Below are 17,714 nucleotides of genomic sequence, written 5' to 3' on the forward strand. Positions count from 1 at the left end.
GAGTCTCAGTATCTAGGTTAAGGGTAGAGTCTCAGTAGTTAAGGTAGAGTCTCAGTAGTAAGGTAGAGTCTCACCTAACCTAACCCCATAACATATGCTAAGATAGAGTCTCAGTGTGATTTGGGCGCCATTTTGAACCTTATCTTAGTGAGCAGTGACCAACCACACGGGGTCCCTGGAAGCACTGATAACAGCAAGTCTCTAAGCTGGTTCTAAATCCTTGATCCACTGATAACACGGTCACCCACTCACACGGGAGGACACGGCTGTTGCGTACACGGCTTGGGGGGAGATGTTGACCCTCGAGTTCTTGCGTACACGGGTGGTCAGTGCATACGGGTGGTCATTGCGTACACATGTGGTCATTGCGTACACGGGATCATCCAACCTAACCCAACTCAACAAATTTCAAAGTACAGAACAGATTACAGGTTACAGAAGCCATTACAGGTATATGGCAGGTTACAGGAGGTGACTTTGGGTAGTGAGGGGGGAGGGGGCACAATGGTTGTCATGGTAACGCTCCTGTAGTTACGCCAGAGGGAGGGCGCCCCCACCCCCCACCCACTACTCATCTCCCCTCTACACACCATACTGTAGGGGTTTAATCATCATACTAAAGGGGTTGTCGAGAGAGAGAGAGAGAGAGGGAGAGAGGAGGGGGAGGAGGAGAGAGAGAGAGAGACTTGTAGTGGGGAGATTGGAGAATGACGAGGAGGGGGAGGAGGGCAGTAGGTGACGGAAGAAGGATATGGTGGGGGGATCGTCATTCGTGTTCAGTAAGTGCATCTCCTCTCACCCTCCTCCCCCCTCCCTATCAATGCCATATCATCCACCACAGTAGTAACCACCACCCCCAACCACAATACCACCCTTATCTCACCTTACTAACCACGATAGTATGTCCTTCCCACCACACTAACCACGCCACCACACTAACCACGCCACCACATTCAACCCCCACCACCTCTTCCGCTTATAAAGACAACATCACCACCACTGACATTCCCCACCACACCCCTACTGATGTGCCACACCTACAAAGGCGAGAGGGGGGTGGGGTGGGGTGGGGTGGGGTGGGGGGGGGTGGGGTGGGGTGGTGGGTGTGGGTGGAGGTGGGGTGGGCGGGCGGGGGCGGGCGGGCAGGACACAGAAGCACGTGACTGTAGTTGTAGTAGCAATTTCCTGGAAAGATCAGGAGCATCACGTGCCTACCTGGGTTCACCTGGCCTGATTTCCGGGTCTAAAGAACCAGGGTCTTTAGAACTGTTGGTCTATTAAAACTGGGCTATTAGAACTGGGGTCTATTAAAACTGGGGTCTATTAAACTGGGGTCTTTAGAACTGGGGTCTAGTAGAACTGGGTCTATTAGAACTGGGGTCTATTAGAACGGGTAATAGAACTGGGGTCTAATAGAACTGGGTCTATTAGAACTGGGGTCGAGGGCATTAGAACGACTGGGGTCCATAGAACTGGGGTCTATAGAACTGGGGTCTATAGAACTGGGGTCTAGTAGACTTATTTGAACTGGGGTCTATTAGAACTGGGGTCTAATAGAACTGGCATGAACTGGGTCTATTAGAACTGGGGTCTATTAAAACTGGGGTCTATTAGACTGGGGTCTGTGGGAGCTGGGGTCTGTGGAACTGGGGCTAGAACTGGGTCTGTGAACTGGGTCTATTGGAACTGGGGTCTATTAGAACTGGGGTCTGTGGGAACTGGGGTCTGTGGGGGTCTATTAGAACTGGTCTATTAGAACTGGGGTCTATTAGAACTGGGGTCTATTAGAACTGGGGTCTATTAGAACTGGGGTCTATAGAACTGGGGTCTAGTAGAACTGGGGTCTAGTAGAACTGGGGTCTATTAGAACTGGGGTTTATTAAAACAGAGAGAGAGAGAGAGAGAGAGAGAGAGGCTAAATCACATCACCCACCGACCAAAACACTTAGCTAAGTCACCCGTCAGTTGTACACCAAATAATATAATAAATATCACCTTTTTGTACACACTTAGGTAACAAATTAACGAACAGTGAAGCCTACAGACCACTCACACACATTAATGATATTGCAATCTCAAAAACAAACACGATATTGCAACTTGATACCATTAAACGCGTTATTGCAACCACGTCAAAATTGCAATATAAAAGGTCTAATATAGCAAGTTGATGACCTCTTGTAGTATATAACGTAAACGATATTGCAATGCACATCTCAGTTCAACGAGATATTGCAAGTTGATAGACGCTAATATTGCATCATCATCATCAACCCGTGCATGTTAGAATTGCAACTTGAAATCAACGTCATAATGCAAGTTTATTTTATTGTAGTGATTTTATTAATATATAGCACTGGGGGATGTGGGAGGGAGGGGGAGAGAGGGGTGTGGGAGAAGGAAGGTGGAGGAGGTGAGGGGAGAGAATTTATATTATTTTTACTTCCTTATACAGTATTTTTATTATCATAAATCACTACTACCACTACTATCACCACCACTATCACCACCACTATCACCACCATCACCCCCACCACTATCACCACCATCAGGAGACAGGAGCCCGCCCGCCAGCCCGCCCAGCACGGTGTTAAAGGTGATACTGAGTGAAGTGTCTGGTTGACCCCACACCGCACCCGCCCGACAACAGTACGCCCGACCCACACCGCACCCGCCCACGACAACAGTACGCCCGACCCCACACCGCACCCGCCCGACAACAGTACGCCCACGACCCCACACCGCACCCGCCCGACAACAGTACGCCCGACCCCACACCGCACCCGCCCACGACAACAGTACGCCCACGGCCCCACCGCACCCGCCCACGACAACAGTACGCCCACGACCCCACACCGCACCCGCCCGACAACAGTACGCCCGGCCCCACACCGCACCAGCCCACGCCCCACCGCACCCGCCCACGGCAATACGCGCCCCACCGCACCGCCCACGCCCCACACCGCACCGCGCCACAACAGTGCGGCCACACCACACACACACGACAACAGTACGCCCACCCCCAGTGCATCACACACAATACTCACTATACTCACTGTTTTTAATCATCTCGCTTCCTCAGGTAGTTAGGTGTGGTGTGTGCTGAGCTTATGGGTCTCTCTCTCTCTCTCTCTCTCTCTCTCTCTCTCTCTCTCTCTTGATCGATATAGCATTGGTTCGATCGACTGGTAGCTGATCTCTCTATCGAGAGAGAGAGAGAGAGAGAGAGAGAGAGAGAGACCTCCCTCAACACCTCCTTTACGAGATTAAGAGGAGAGAAAAAATAAATAGTCATTCCTTTATTGATTCCTCCTCCTCCTCCTCCTTCTTCTCTTCTTCCTCCTCCTCCTCTTCTCTTTCTTCTTCCTCCTCCTCCTCCTCCTCCTCCTCCTCCTCCTCCTCCTCCTCCTCCTCCTCTTCACACTATACGAACGCTAGTGAGCAGAAAACCTACACCCCCCCCCACTTCCCCTCCTCCCATCCTCTCCCTCATTTTGTTAGGGAAATTAATGTGTTGGACGTGAGGGGGGAGGGAAGGAGAGGTGAGGAGTGATGGGGAGAGGGAGGAGGGCTGGCGATGAGGGAGATGAGGTGTGAGTGAGGGGTATCATGGTGTGGAGAAGCGAGGAGATAGAGAAGGAAAGGAGAGGAGAGTAGAGGTGTAGGGAAGGGGAAGGAGGGGAAGGGAAAGGGAAAAAAAGAATAGTAATAAAAGATAGTAAAACGGGTGAAAAAAAGGGGCGGAACAGAAAGAGGGAAATAAAAGAATAAGAGAAGGGAGGAAGCACATGAGGGAAAAAGAGGGAAAGAAACGGTGGGGGGAGGGAGAGGGAGGGAAGTCTCAGGAGAAAGGGAAAAAAGAGGGAGAGAAATACTAATAGCTGTCGAGGCATAGGATAAGAGAATTGCTTTTTACATCGAGGGGACACAGAAGTAGAGACCTGGAACGACGGTGAGAGCTGGCATTATGTTAACGCTGATGAGGGATGGATAGGTGGGGGGTGGTGAGGAGGAGGGGTGATAGAGCAGTGGCATTATGCTAACAAGGTGTGTTTTCATGAGAGAGAGAGAGAGAGAAGAGAGAGAGAGAGAGAAGAAATATAAACACACACACACACACACACACACACACACACACACACACACACACACACACACAAGCGATGAAAACAAACGTTGAAGAGTTGAGATATTGATAGTGAGAGGGAGGGGAGTGGGGAGGAGGGAGGGAGTGGGAGGAGAGGGGGGAGGTGGGGTGGGGAGGGAGATGACCTTTCCAAGAACGAGGAGCAGAGGAAGAACAAGAGGAACAAGGAAAAGAAGAGGGAAGAAGGAGGAGGAGGGAGGAGGAGGGAGGAAGAGGAGGAGGAGGAAGAGGAGGAGGAGGAGGAGGGGGAAGAAGAGGAGGAGGAGGGGAAGAAGAGGAGGAGGGAGAAGAGGAGGAGGAGGAGGATAGTGTGTGGAGGAGGTACAAATCGTTACTTCAAGTTATCCGGGTGAATGGTGAGCACATGCCTCTCTCTCTCTACCTCCTCAAACTACTCTCCAACCTCCTCCTCCTCAATTACCAACCTCCAACCTCCTCTTCAGCTAACTCACCTCACCTCCTCCCCTCCTCCTCTCCTCATTTCCTCACCTCCCCTCCTCAGCTCCCTCACCTCAACCTCCTCCTCAGCTCCTCACCCTCCAACCTCCTCCTCGAGTCCTACCCAGCTCCTCCCCCCAAAGCGTAGCGGACAACAAATCCAATCAAGCGTGACTCACCTCAACAAGGCCAAGGGTGATTACATTACACAAGGTGATTGTATTAACAGTGATTACACACGACCTCAGCACTGGAGAGGAAACAAGAAACGGGGCTTAGATACGGTTCACGACGGACGGAGACGGGCGGAGAGGGTGGGCGGAGAGGGTGGGCCTAAGGTGGAAGGAGGGCGGGAGAAAAGGTAGGCGGAGGTGAATGGAAGGATGAATGAAGGTAGACGGATAAGAAGGGTGTGGGGGTGGAGAGGGGAGGAGTAGGAGAGGGAGTGGGAGAGGGGAGTGGGACGGCCTAGAGGTACTATGAAGGGGGTGATGGAGGAGAGGCGGTGGGGGCGGAGAGGGGTGATGGAGGAGAGGCGGTGGGGGCAGAGGGGTGATGGAGGAGAGGGGAGGGGCGGAGAAAGGGTGATGGAGGGAGGGGAGGGCGGAGAGGGTGATGGATAGACTTGAGTAAAGACAATTTTTTACAATTTGCTCGCTAGGGGCTGGTTTATTGGGCACCTCTTGACGGGAGGTGAGGGTCAGAAGAAGAGGTTAGGAGGAGAGGAAGAAGAGGGAGGAGGGAAGGGAAGAAGGGAAAGGGGAGGGAAGAAAGGGGGGAGGAGGGGTAGGGCAGAGATGAAGGACGAATGAAAGAAAAACTCCAGGTGAGGGCAGTGAGGGACCCCAGTGACTCTCCCCTCGCGTGCGGTGTGTAGTTCAGGGCCCAGGTGGACCCCCAACACAGTGGACCCCATTGGAAGCTGAATGACCTTGAGGGCTGTGGTAACAATACTACCACGTGAGGGGAGGTGAGGGACGTGAGGGGCGTGAGGGGCGTGAGGGGACGTGAGGGCGTGAGGGGGGCGTGAGGGAGGGACGTGGGGGGCGTGAGGGGGTGGGACGTGAGGGGCGTGAGGGTGAGGGGCGTGAGGGAGTGAGGGGACGTGAGGGGTGGGGGCGTGAGGGGGTGAGGGGGGCGTGAGGGGGTGAGGGGGCGTGGGGGTGAGGGGCGTGAGGGGTGGGGGGTGAGGGAGTGAGGGGGACGTGGGGAGGTGAGGGGTGAGGACGTGAGGGGGGGCGTGAGGGGGTGAGGGGGGCGTGAGGGAGTGAGGGACGTGAGGGAGTGAGGGGGGGCGTGAGGGGGTGAGGGCGGAGGAGTGAGGACGTAGAGTGAGGGGAGTGAGGGGGGGGGTGATGGAGAGTTAGGTTGTGAGGTGTGAGACAAACAACTGTTCTCTAAGACAGTCACAAAATGGCCGCGATACTACACTGAGACTCGACAAAATGGAGTCAATATCACACTAAAACTTCAAAATGGCGGCGATTATGTACCAGAACTCCTCCTCCTCTTCTTCTTCTTCCCAGTACGAGGAAGGGAGGGGGCGGGGGGGAGGGGCAGGGGTTGATTAACGATGTCACTACCTTTGAGAAGTTAATTAAGTCATCTCGTGAATATTGTAAACACGACCAGGTGGGTGGTAGTAGTAGTAGTAGTAGTAGTAGTAGTAGTAGTAGTAGTAGTCCTCCTCCTCACTTTCTCCCTCCTCCCTCCCTCCATCATCATCCAGTTGTTTATTGGTCATTCAGTACTAATTGCTGGTCTCTCTCTCTCTCTCTCTCTCTTCTTCAGAATAACATTGGTCCCATTAATTTTCATACGCGTCTCAAAAGGTCAGACAGAGACAGACAGACACTCAGACATACAGTAAACACAAACTGACAGACAGACAGACAGATAACATTTCTTCACCCACTCGAGCTACGTCACGAGAGAGAGAGAGTAGTTCACACAAGTGGAAGATAATTTTAAGACGCTATCGATTGTGCTAAGTTACTGGTGTGTGTGTGTGTGTGTGTGTGTGTGTGTGTGTGTGTGTGTGTGTGTGTGTGTGTGTGTGAGAGTGTGTGTGAGTGTGTGTGTGTGTGTTTTGTTGTGTGTAGTCTCAACCAACCATATATCTACCCCTCGCCTTGTTTGGTGTTGGTGGTAGTGATGGTGATTGAGTGGGGTGGTTTACACACACACACACACACACACACACACACACTAGGAAAATCTGTAGTGAAGGTCAGATTTCGTCATGTCATCTGTTTTTTCTTCCTGAGTTCCAAGGCAGACCAGTCACGGATTTTTTGGGGGAAATCAACCTGCACCGAACACGTAATCTGTCAGATTTTTATGCAAGTCGGCACAGAATTGTCAGATTTTTAATGCAAGTCGGCACAGAATTGTCAGATTTTTAATGTAAGTCGGCACAGAATTGTCAGATTTTAATGCAAGTCGGCACAGAATTGTCAGATTTTTAATGCAAGTCGGCCCAGAATTGTCAGATTTTAATGTAAGTCGGGCCCAGAATTGTCAGATTTTTTAACGTAAATCGGTCCACTGATGTTGCGGTATTTTGTGTAAATCGGCTCACTTGTGTCAGATTTTGGGGTGAGGGAATCCGGCCAACATATCGATTTTTGTCCGATTTGCATAATATACAGATTACTGGGTACGATTAACGACCCAACGAGGCAGTTTATGGAATGGTAGTTGATGGGATGGGAAATGATGGGAGGGGAATTGATGGAATGGGAATTGGTGGAATGGGAATTGATGGAATAGGAATTGATGGAATGGGAATTTATGGAATGGGAATTGATGGAATGGGAATTTATGGAATGGGAATTGATGGAATGGGAATTTATGGAATAGGGACTCAAGGAATGAACTCTAGTGGAACAGACTGATGGAATGGAGAAAACTGATGGAACAGAATGGAATAGGAATGAACTTACCACTGGATTGAAGAAAATCAGCTCACCCGTCTGTCAAGTTGAGGGCGGTGATAGGGGGAGACGTGTGCCGGATAGACGGTGTTGACAGACTAGATTGACAGACCAAAAAGGAGGCAAGCGTTGATGGACAGGCTTTGATAGACAGGAATTCAAGATAGGATCCGTTGATAGACAGAGATTGATGCCAAGATCCGTTGATAAACAGGAATTGATGCCAGGATCCGTTGATAAACAGGAATTGAGGCCAAAATCCGTTGGTAGACAGGAATTGATGCCAGGATCCGTTGATAAACAGGAATTGAGGCCAAAATCCGTTGGTAGACAGGAATTGATGCCAAGATCCGTTGATAAACAGGAATTGAGGCCAAGATCCGTTGACAGACAGGAATTGAGGCCAAGATCCGTTGATAGACAGGAATTGAGGCCAAGATCCGTTGATAGACAGCAATTGATGCCAAGATCCGTTGATAGACAGGAATTGATGCCAGGATCCGTTGATAGACAGGAATTGATGACACGTTGATTGACAGCAACTGAAGACACGACCCGTTGATAGACAGGAGTTGAAGACAGTATCAAACAAAACACTGTCACACACTAATGAAGGGCACTGTAAAACGACCCCTTTGTTCACACGAATTTACTGTTTACACCAACTAATCCAGAACACAGTGGAGGGAGGTAGTGTGGAGGGTGGGGTACAGTATAGTGAAGAGCTCTTTGTGTGTGTGTGTCCAAAGGCCCTCACTGCACAAGATGTTGAGACTAACTGCTCTCAGGCGACCCACACGACGACTGGTGTAGGCTTGTGTGTGTCATGCTTTAGTTCGGGCTCTTTCGGATGTTCTCGGTGACTCAGCGGAAGGGGAAGGGGAGGGGTGTGGTGAGGGAGAGTGGAGGAAGGGGGTGTGGTAAGGGAGTGGTGTAGTAAGGGAGGTGGTGTAGTGAGAATGAGGGAGGGTGTGGTCAAGGCGGGGGCGGAGGGCGGAGGGAAGGGGAGACGGATGTAATTTCTAAAGGATGCGACAAAAATTTTTCCCGGAATCCTTTGTTATATGTGGTGACTGTATCATTGTAGTGTGATGATGATGATGACGATGATGATGATGATGATGATGATGATGATGATGACGATGATGATGACGATACTGGTGATGATGATGATATTGACGATAAATAATATATAATAATATATATATTAATAATAATAATAATAATAATATGACTTTATCTTACTATGACATTTAACTCTCAAAATAATATAGTGAACATTAATAATTGTTCATATTGTTGTTCTGTGTTCTAGATGATGAACAAAAGTGAACAATATCAGTTGTTCATCTTGTAACATCACATTGTGGGGAAAAATAGAACACACACACCAAGGCCTCCCCGCCCCCTCCCCACCCCCCTCCCCGACCTACATCCCCAGCTCAAGCAACAGGAAGACGTCACCAGTTATCTTGTCCTGTCCTGTTCCGTTCCGTTCCGTTCGTTCCGTTCCGTTCCGTTCCGTTCCTGTCCTGTTCCGTCCGTCCGTCCATAAGAGAATTTGTATTCAAATTTTCCTCTCTACTATCTCGCTAAGTTATCCTTGGAAATCACAGTCTTGTTACGTGTTAGATGGGGGATAGAATAGAGGGGAGAGGGTATGAAGAGGGATGGAGAGAGGATAGAGAGAGGAGGGTAAAGAGGGGAGAAGAATTTCATTAGTAGGACGTCTTTAATCCTAGAGAGAGAGAGAGAGGAGAGAGAGAGAGAGAGAGAGAGAGGAGAGAGACTTTCACCTTCTTCAATTCTCCTCACTATCTCCCCCCCTCCCCCCTCTCCCCTCCCCTCTCCCTACCCTAAACTGCCTTTCCTTCTCTCCTTCCTCCATCAGCTAACATAGGGAGAGAGGGAGAAGGCTCAAGAGGACAGTGTCAGATAGCCTCCCTTGCTAGATAACCTCCCTTGCTATTATCAAATCAGACGGGGCTAAATCGGACCGCCTTCACCCTGGGTCCAACCATAAACAAAGGCTGGCTGAGTGGTCCATGCTTTGTCAGCCCCCCCAAGAAGTTATTGGCAATTTATCCGCCCGTTCGAATCCCCCCCAGAACTTTTACCCAATTATCCGGCGAGTACTCAACATCTGGTAGAGTACATGAAATCGAGTACTCAGGATTAGACGAGTACGTATGATTTTGATGGGGTTAGGTACATGAAACACACCAAAAGAATGTCATTTGAACTACCTAACCTAACCAAAACCTCAAACCAAACCAACCTCCAAACCTACAAGCCTAACCAAACCCAACACCTCCTCTACCAAACCTAACCTACCAAGCCAAACCTAAGCTCAACCAACCAAACCAAACACACAATCTAACTCACCAAGGTCTATCTTTACACCTCGATAACAAAAGCTAATTATAACCAAACTCTAGAATCCCATGTTATAATTAAAGCAACAGGATATGGGCCGACAGGATATACTTCCATGATTATCTTCAACAACACCCTAGCTGCTGATAATTTTGTGTTTTTTTTGTTTTCTAAATATGTTTTTGTTTTATTTAACTGTTCATATTTTATTCAGTAGACATTTTATGATATTTTTATTTTCATTTTACGATTAATATATGTCTGTCTGTCTGTCTGTCTGTCTGTCTGTCTGCCTGTCTGTCTGCCTGTCTTGTCTGCCTGTCTGTCTGTCTGCCTGTCTGTCTTCAAGTGAATTTTGTTAACTACGCATCGCATCGCATCACACACACACACACACACACACACACACACACACACACACACACACACACACACACAAGGCCGAGTGTGTGGAGCGTAAATTGACATGATTAATAGTGAAGAAATGCATGACAGGAGTGTATTATGGATGGGCGTTCTATACATGTGGGCGGCCTATACATGTGGGCGGCTCATTACACCCAATACCTATTCTTCATGTAAAATGGTGAGGAAAATGGGAAGGTTTCTTATTAAAATTGTTGAGGAAATCAGTCGTGTTTTCCTTTCTGTCTACCAATTTCCTCATTCCAATCCCTCCCCTTCTCCTCCTTTCCTCCCTCACAAAGGTGGTGATGGAGGGGGAGAAGGTGTGGTGGTGGGGAGAAAAAGGTGTGTGGTGGTGATGGAGGAGGAGGGGGAGGGAGAGGTGCGACCAGTTATCATGCAACATCCACCTGTTGGTTACCTGAGTGGGGAGGGGGAGGGAGGGGAGACGGGGGGGAGGGAGGGGAATGCGGAGGCCTAGTAGAGGTTGTATCTGGCCTGGGTGATGGTGACAGGTCAAACGGGCCCCAGTCCAAATCTTATGGGGCCCCAGTCTACCAATCTAACCCAACCAACTGTGTGTGTGTGTGTGTGTGTGTGTGTGTGTGTGTGTGTGTGTGTGTGTGTAGTCATGTCCTTATACACATGACTCACTTCAACACACTCACCACCACCATCACCACCACAGGATACCTCCGCACCTCCTGTGATGACCAGAATTTAATGTCACAATATATATATACCATTTGTCATCTACTCCTGTCTACCTACACTAATCTACCGTCTACCCACACTAATCTACCGTCTACCTACACACTAATCTACCGTCTACCCTCACTAATCTACCGTCTACACACTAATCTACCGTCTACCCACACACTAATCTACCGTCTACCCACACTAATCTACCGTCTACCCACACTAATCTACCGTCTACCCACACTAATCTACCGTCTACCCACACTAATCTACCGTACACACTAATCTACCGTCTACCCACACTAATCTACCGTCTACCCACACTAATCTACCGTCTACCCACACTAATCTACCATCTACCCTCACTAATCACACGTCTACCCACACTAATCTACCGTCTACCCACTAAATCTACCGTCTACCCACACTAATCTGTCTACACTTAATCTACCGTCTACTCATCAATTTCGTGTTAATCCTCGTTCTTCATCAACTTTCACTCAGTTATTCTACTCTCTACTTTCACTGAGAGAGAGAGAAGAGAAGTGCTACGTAACGAGGGAATCATGATACCCACTTGAGGGCAGTTAAGGTGACAGCGACCGGCGTGTTAGAGAGATTCCAACTTGGTACTGGGCATGACACACACACACACACACACACACACACACACACACACACACACAACAGGAAAGGTGTTTACATGGATTATCTTACGTTCACAGAAGAGATAATCGGCCCTTTGTATCGTGTGTTACTGTGATGTGTCAAGACTCTCTCTCTCTCTCTCCTTCCTTCTCTCTAATCTTGTCCTCATTTCTCCTCCCCTCATCTCCTCCCCTGAACTCCTTCATCTCCTCATCTCCTCCCCTGAACTCCTTCATCTCCCTCACCTTCCCAGTCCCTCTTCATATCCTCCCCTCCGCCCCCCCTCCCTCCACACACTAGGACGCAAGTGAAAAGGTTATCATGAGGGGAAGGTGAGAGGGGGAAGGTGAGAGGAGGAGGAGAGGAGGGGAGGGAGGAGAGGGGAGGGAGAAGGAGGAGGAGGAAGGAAGGGAGGAGTAGGAGGAGGGGGAGGAGGGAAGGAGGAGGGAGGTAGGAGGAGGGTGAGGGGAGAGAGGTATTGCAACATTAGCAACACGCCCCTAGCCCTGCAATAACGGGCGGGTTAGACGTGGCATCAAGAGCCCCATTGAGAGGGCGGTGTAAGGGCTGACATGACCCGCCCACACACCCGACCCACCCACACCACTACGACCCACCCACACACACACACACACACTACAGCCCACCCACACTACATGCCACCACACACACACACACACACTACGACCCACCCACCCACCCACACACTACCCTCTCTGTTTACCTCCTCAACACGCTACTGTGACGTCCGCATGTTAATTAAACTAGAGTCAGGTCGATCACCAGGTCAAGTCACCAGGTCATAGTCACCAGGTGAGTCACCAGGTCATGAGTCCTGGGTCAGAGTCCCAGGTCATGAGTCACCAGGTCATGGGTCACCAGGTCACGAGTCACCAGTCATGAGTCACCAGGTCATGAGTCACCAGGTCACAGTCACCAGGTCATAGTCACCACCAGGATCGACTCATTATGGTGACGTTATTATCTAGATTAAGTCACAGATGTTGTCACCGTGTGTGTGTGTGTGTGTGTGTGTGTGTGTGTGTGTGTGTGTGTGTGTGTGTGTACAGCAGCAAAATGCGAGGAAAAAACAGCACGCACGACAATCGAGTCTTTTACCCACTAACACTTACGGATTTTCAGTTTCGGACAGATAAATTTAATGGACCCGATAACCGATACGATAAGGAATGGGGGTGAGGGAGGGAGGAGGGAGGGGTGAGGGAGGGGATGAAGCGATAGAAGGAGAGGGAGACTGTAGGGGGGAGGAAAGGAGAGGTGAAAGGGAGGAAGTGTAGGTTGGGGAAGAAAAATGAAGAGTTTAGGTTATGGGGGCTGTGAGGTGGGGGAGTGGAGGGGTTAGAGCCAAGGCACATCATGGGTTGAGGTGTGGGCCGGACCAACAGTAGCGGAAACAACACTATGGGTATGTGGGCGGTGGCTTTTTAACCTATAACAGACCCCTCCTCACCACCCCCTCCCCCTCCTCATCACCCCTCCTCTCTCCCCCCCACTACCTCCTCACGATAACGACACACAATGATGGCGTTATCAACACCACACACACACACACACACACACACACACACACACACACACTTTCTCTCTACGTATAAATTCTTATCGAGAGAGAGAGAGAGAGAGATATGTCAGTGAAGGAACCCACGCCCACACGCCATAACCCACGCCCACACGCCCATAACCCACGCCCACGCCCATAACCCACGCCCACACGCCCATAACCCACGCCCACACGCCCATAACCCACACCCACACGCCCATAACCCACGCCCACACGCCCATAACCTACGCCCACACGCCCATAACCCACCACAACCCACGCCCACACGCCCACAACCCACGCCCACACGCCCATAACCCACGCCCACGCCCATAACCCACGCCCACACGCCCATAACCCACGCCCACACGCCCATAACCCACGCCCACACGCCCATAACCCACGCCCACACGCCTATAACCCACGCCCACACGCCCATAACCCACGCCCACACGCCCATAACCCACGCCCACACGCCCATAACCCACGCCCACGCGCCCATAACCCACGCCCACGCGCCCATAACCCACACCCACACGCCCATAACCCACACCCACACGCCCATAACCCACGCCCACACGCCCATAACCCACGCCCACGCGCCCATAACCCACACCCACACGCCCATAACCCACACCCACGCCCATAACCCACGCCCACACGCCCATAAACCCACACTACCATAGCACCACCACAGAACTTTCAAGTATCACACCACCATACCTTCACCACCACAGTTCTACAACCATCACCATCACCACCACACCACTATGACCACCATTACCACCACAAAGACGGGACAGGGGCGGCAGGTCTCACTATCACCACCTCACACCATCACCACCATTACCACCACAAAAGACGGGAGAGAGGGCGGCAGGTCTCACTATCACCACCACACCACATCACCATCACCACCACACCACCATTACCACCACAAAAGACGGAGAGGGCGGCAGGTTCTACACGACACCTGCAGACACCTGATTCAATGGACCAATTTGCCGACTGCCCTGTGATGGAGGGGGGGGAAGGGGGGGGGGTTAGGGGGCGGGAGAGAACTGTGATTAGAGGAAGGAGGGAGGGAGGAGGGAGGAGGGAGGGAGGGAGGAGGGAGGGAGGGAGAATACAGTGGGTGGAAGGAAGGAGGTTAAAGGCAGATGGAAAGGGGTGAAGGAAAGCCCCTGAAGACAAGAGAGAGAGAGAGAGAGATGTATGAGTGTTGATCTTTACTTAAATTACTTATTAGACGGACTCTCTCTCTCTCTCATTTCCATACATCCATTACATAACCTCGTGGTAAGTGTGTGTGTGTGTGTGTGATCAATATACACATACACATCGACATTCGTCCCATTGTTTACCGCTTTTGTCATGAACGATGTGCTCTGGCTCCCTCCTCCTCCTCCTCATCCCTCCTCCTCCTCCTCCTCTTCTTCTTCCTCCTCCTCCTCCTCCTCCTATCCTTCACCTTCCTGTCCCATCCCTCCTCAAGGATTACCCACACCCCTCGAGGATTACCCACCCCCCTCACCACCACTAGTCTCCCATACAAACCGCTCTTGATGTATCGAGTGGCACTTGAGAAAACTATGAGGAGTGGGGGGAGGAGGAGGGGCGAGTGGGGGGCGGAGGGGGGGATGGTGTGGTTTATATTTCACACTATGGCCTGGGCGGTGGTCCAGCGGTTCAGTGGTCCACAATGGTCCAGAGTGTAGGGGGGTATGGGGGTGTGGGGGGCTAAGGGATGACTCTGGCCTTGATAGAGGTGAGGTAGAGTGGAGAGGTAGAGTGAGGGAGGGTGAGGGAGAGGGAGGGAGGGTGAGGGAGAGTGAGGAGGGTGAGGGGAGGGTGAGAGAGAGGAGGAGGGTGAGGGAGAGTGAGGAGGGTGAGGGAGGGTGGAGGGAGGGTGAGGGACTGGACATGATGGTCCTCCAGTGTCTCAAGTACTCTCGGGTCAATACAAGGATACACTGAGAGAGAGAGAGAGAGAGAGAGAGAGAGAGAGATGCTTCAGAAGTGTTTTAAAGTTGCTCATTAAATAAAGTGAGTTTAAGGTGTAAAGAAAATGTTAAAGTTAGTTTTAAATGAAGAAAATGTAACTATATAGTATAAGCTTTAGATGTAGGTGTAGAGATAGTTTAAATCGTGCTTCTCTCTCTTCTCTCTCTCTCACACACACAGATAGACACTTCAAGAGACTACTGGAGCGTACACAAGCAGGTGGGCGTAACGTGCATGACGATGGGCGGGTGGAGGGGGGGTCAGTCACCTCGTCACGGTGTGTAGAGAAGCATAAGGTGTGGGTGGAGGTGTTAAGGGGTGGGTGGGGGTGTTAAGGGTGGGTGGGGATACAGAAATGGGTGGAGGTGTAGGACCTGGCAACACTAAACATAGTGTTAACCCATAATTAAAGACGTCACCCATTGCCTAATTGGAAACTCGGCCACAGCACAGTTATTAACATGCTACAGTGAGGGGGGGTGAGGGGGGGTAGGGGGTGGAGGGGGTGGGGAGAGGGGAGAGGAGGGGTGAGAGGGGAGAGGTGGGGGTGGGGGGTGGAGGAGGGAGAGGGGAGAGGAGGGGGGAGAGGGGAGAGTGAGGGGGAGAGGGGAGAGGAGGGGGAGTGAGGGGTACTATTACTACATGCTAATGAGTGATCTGTGTTCCTCGTCCCCCTCTCTAACTACCACCATCCCTACAACCACAACTACCACCATCTACCACTATCATCATTATAATCACTATTATCACCATCGTTCATCCATCATCACTATCACTCCCTTTATTATCATCACTATACCCTCACCATATCCTCAACATCACTATCACCACCACTACACCATCACCACGCCCCTATACAACCACCACCAAGCTCTCACCATCACCACCACGCCCCTACACTATCAACACTACACCCTCACCACCACGCCTCACATAACCCACAAAGGCACCATTAACAACCCTATTAGAGGCCTGCCAATTGCATCACCACCAACTACAGGTACCCAATTAGCGGGAAGTTTTTCTCTGTTGTGGCTCTTCCTCCATCTTTATTATTTATCTTTTAATTCCCATCTTTATTTTCTGCATCGTGTTGTTTTTTATTTGTTTTTGTGTCTTCTTTATCTTCATTCAAATGTTCTCTTCCTTCCTTCCTTCCTTCTTTTCTCCTCCTTCCTTCCTTCCTTCCTTCCTTCTCGTCCTCCTCACCCAGGTCTTGGTATCACTAAGGAAGAAGTAAGGCAGACCACTCTTTCTTCCTCCTCTTCTCCCTCTTCCCTTCCTCTTAAACACCGTACTGTCTTCATTAAATTCTCCCCCCTTTTCCTTCCCCCTCCCTCCTTCCCAGATCTACTGAAGGTTTCAACTCCTAGGAGAAACCTGAGTCAGAGCTCTGAGTATTGAGCCTATTGTCAGGGACGGTGGGTGATGTGTGGTGGGTGTTGTGGTGGGTGTTGTTGTGGTGGGTGTTGTGGTGGTGAGTGCTGTGCTGTGTTGTGGTGGTGAGTGTTGTGTTGTGGACATCATCACAACCAGCATCCCTCACTCCCCCAGATGAGATCTTTGATTACCTTACACCTGGTATTGGCAGGTGGTAAGTTGTTCAAGAGATTGGTGTGGTGTTGGAGGTGTGTTGGAGGTGGTGGAGATGTGTTGGAGATGTGTTGGAGGTGTTGGAGATGTGTTGGAGGTATTAGAACTCGCCCTCAAAGACCTCGTCCTCCACCCCCCGCCTCACACTTCAGGATCATCTTTGCCAACCTCAAGTATCGACTCTCTAAGAATCCCCTTCATATCCCTCCTCACCTCATCCCCACCACATTCTCACCCCCTACCACACCACCATCCCAATACCACTTCCCTCTCCTCAATATATCGTGAAATCGGCACCAACATAACTCTTGGATATCGCAGTCACTTGTTATCGGTGTCTGGGGTTGCCCTAACGAATGGCTATCGGTATTTACGGGATATCGTCTGTATTGGATATCGTCTGCTAGATACTGTATGTAATGGATATCGTCTGTATACACTATAAGACACCACCTATCACCATAAGTAACCACGGGCACTATACATCACACCAGGAGTACAACTTACTAGTGATTCAGGTACTCACAGGTACTCAGGAAGGTACTCAGGTAATGCAGCCAATTACGTCAACACACCTGTAGAGAGAAAATATTGGGTAAGTTAGGTTTATAGATTAACAACAACAAGAATAATAATAATAATAATAATAATAATAATAATAATAATAATAATAATAATAATAATAATAATAATAATAATAATAATAATAATAATAATAATAATAATAATAATAATAATAACAAAAACAACATGCCGCCTCTTCTTGCCCCTATCCAATTTCCGACCAATAATAACTATCTAAATTTAGCGTCCCTTCCCTCTAACTATAAAAATGTCCCCCTCCCCCTCCTCCTCCCTCCTTCAAGCATCACAATTTTCAACACCCAATAATAATAGAAGCCCCCCA

The 17,714-nt window shown here is 50.1% G+C and overlaps 1 protein-coding gene across 10 annotated transcripts in view; it reads right to left on the reverse strand.

The window, feature by feature from the left end:
* The window catches only part of LOC121855095 (fasciclin-2-like), a 120,825-nt gene that overhangs the window by 61,242 nt on the left and 41,869 nt on the right, over positions 1–17,714 (reverse strand). The window contains exon 2 of one of the 10 annotated variants that reach the window (XM_042349928.1): positions 17,334–17,382. The exons of 7 other annotated variants lie outside the window; for them this stretch is intronic. The gene's annotated coding sequence lies outside the window, so the exon portion shown is untranslated. Of the gene's footprint in view, positions 1–7,530; positions 8,278–17,314; positions 17,383–17,714 lie in introns of those variants that run through there. 2 more of the 10 variants (XM_042349926.1, XM_042349929.1) reach the window with 2 other exon arrangements.

This window comes from Homarus americanus, unplaced genomic scaffold, assembly GCF_018991925.1.
Source record: "Homarus americanus isolate GMGI-L3 unplaced genomic scaffold, GMGI_Hamer_2.0 scaffold6565, whole genome shotgun sequence".
NCBI classification, from domain to species: Eukaryota; Metazoa; Arthropoda; class Malacostraca; order Decapoda; family Nephropidae; genus Homarus; species Homarus americanus.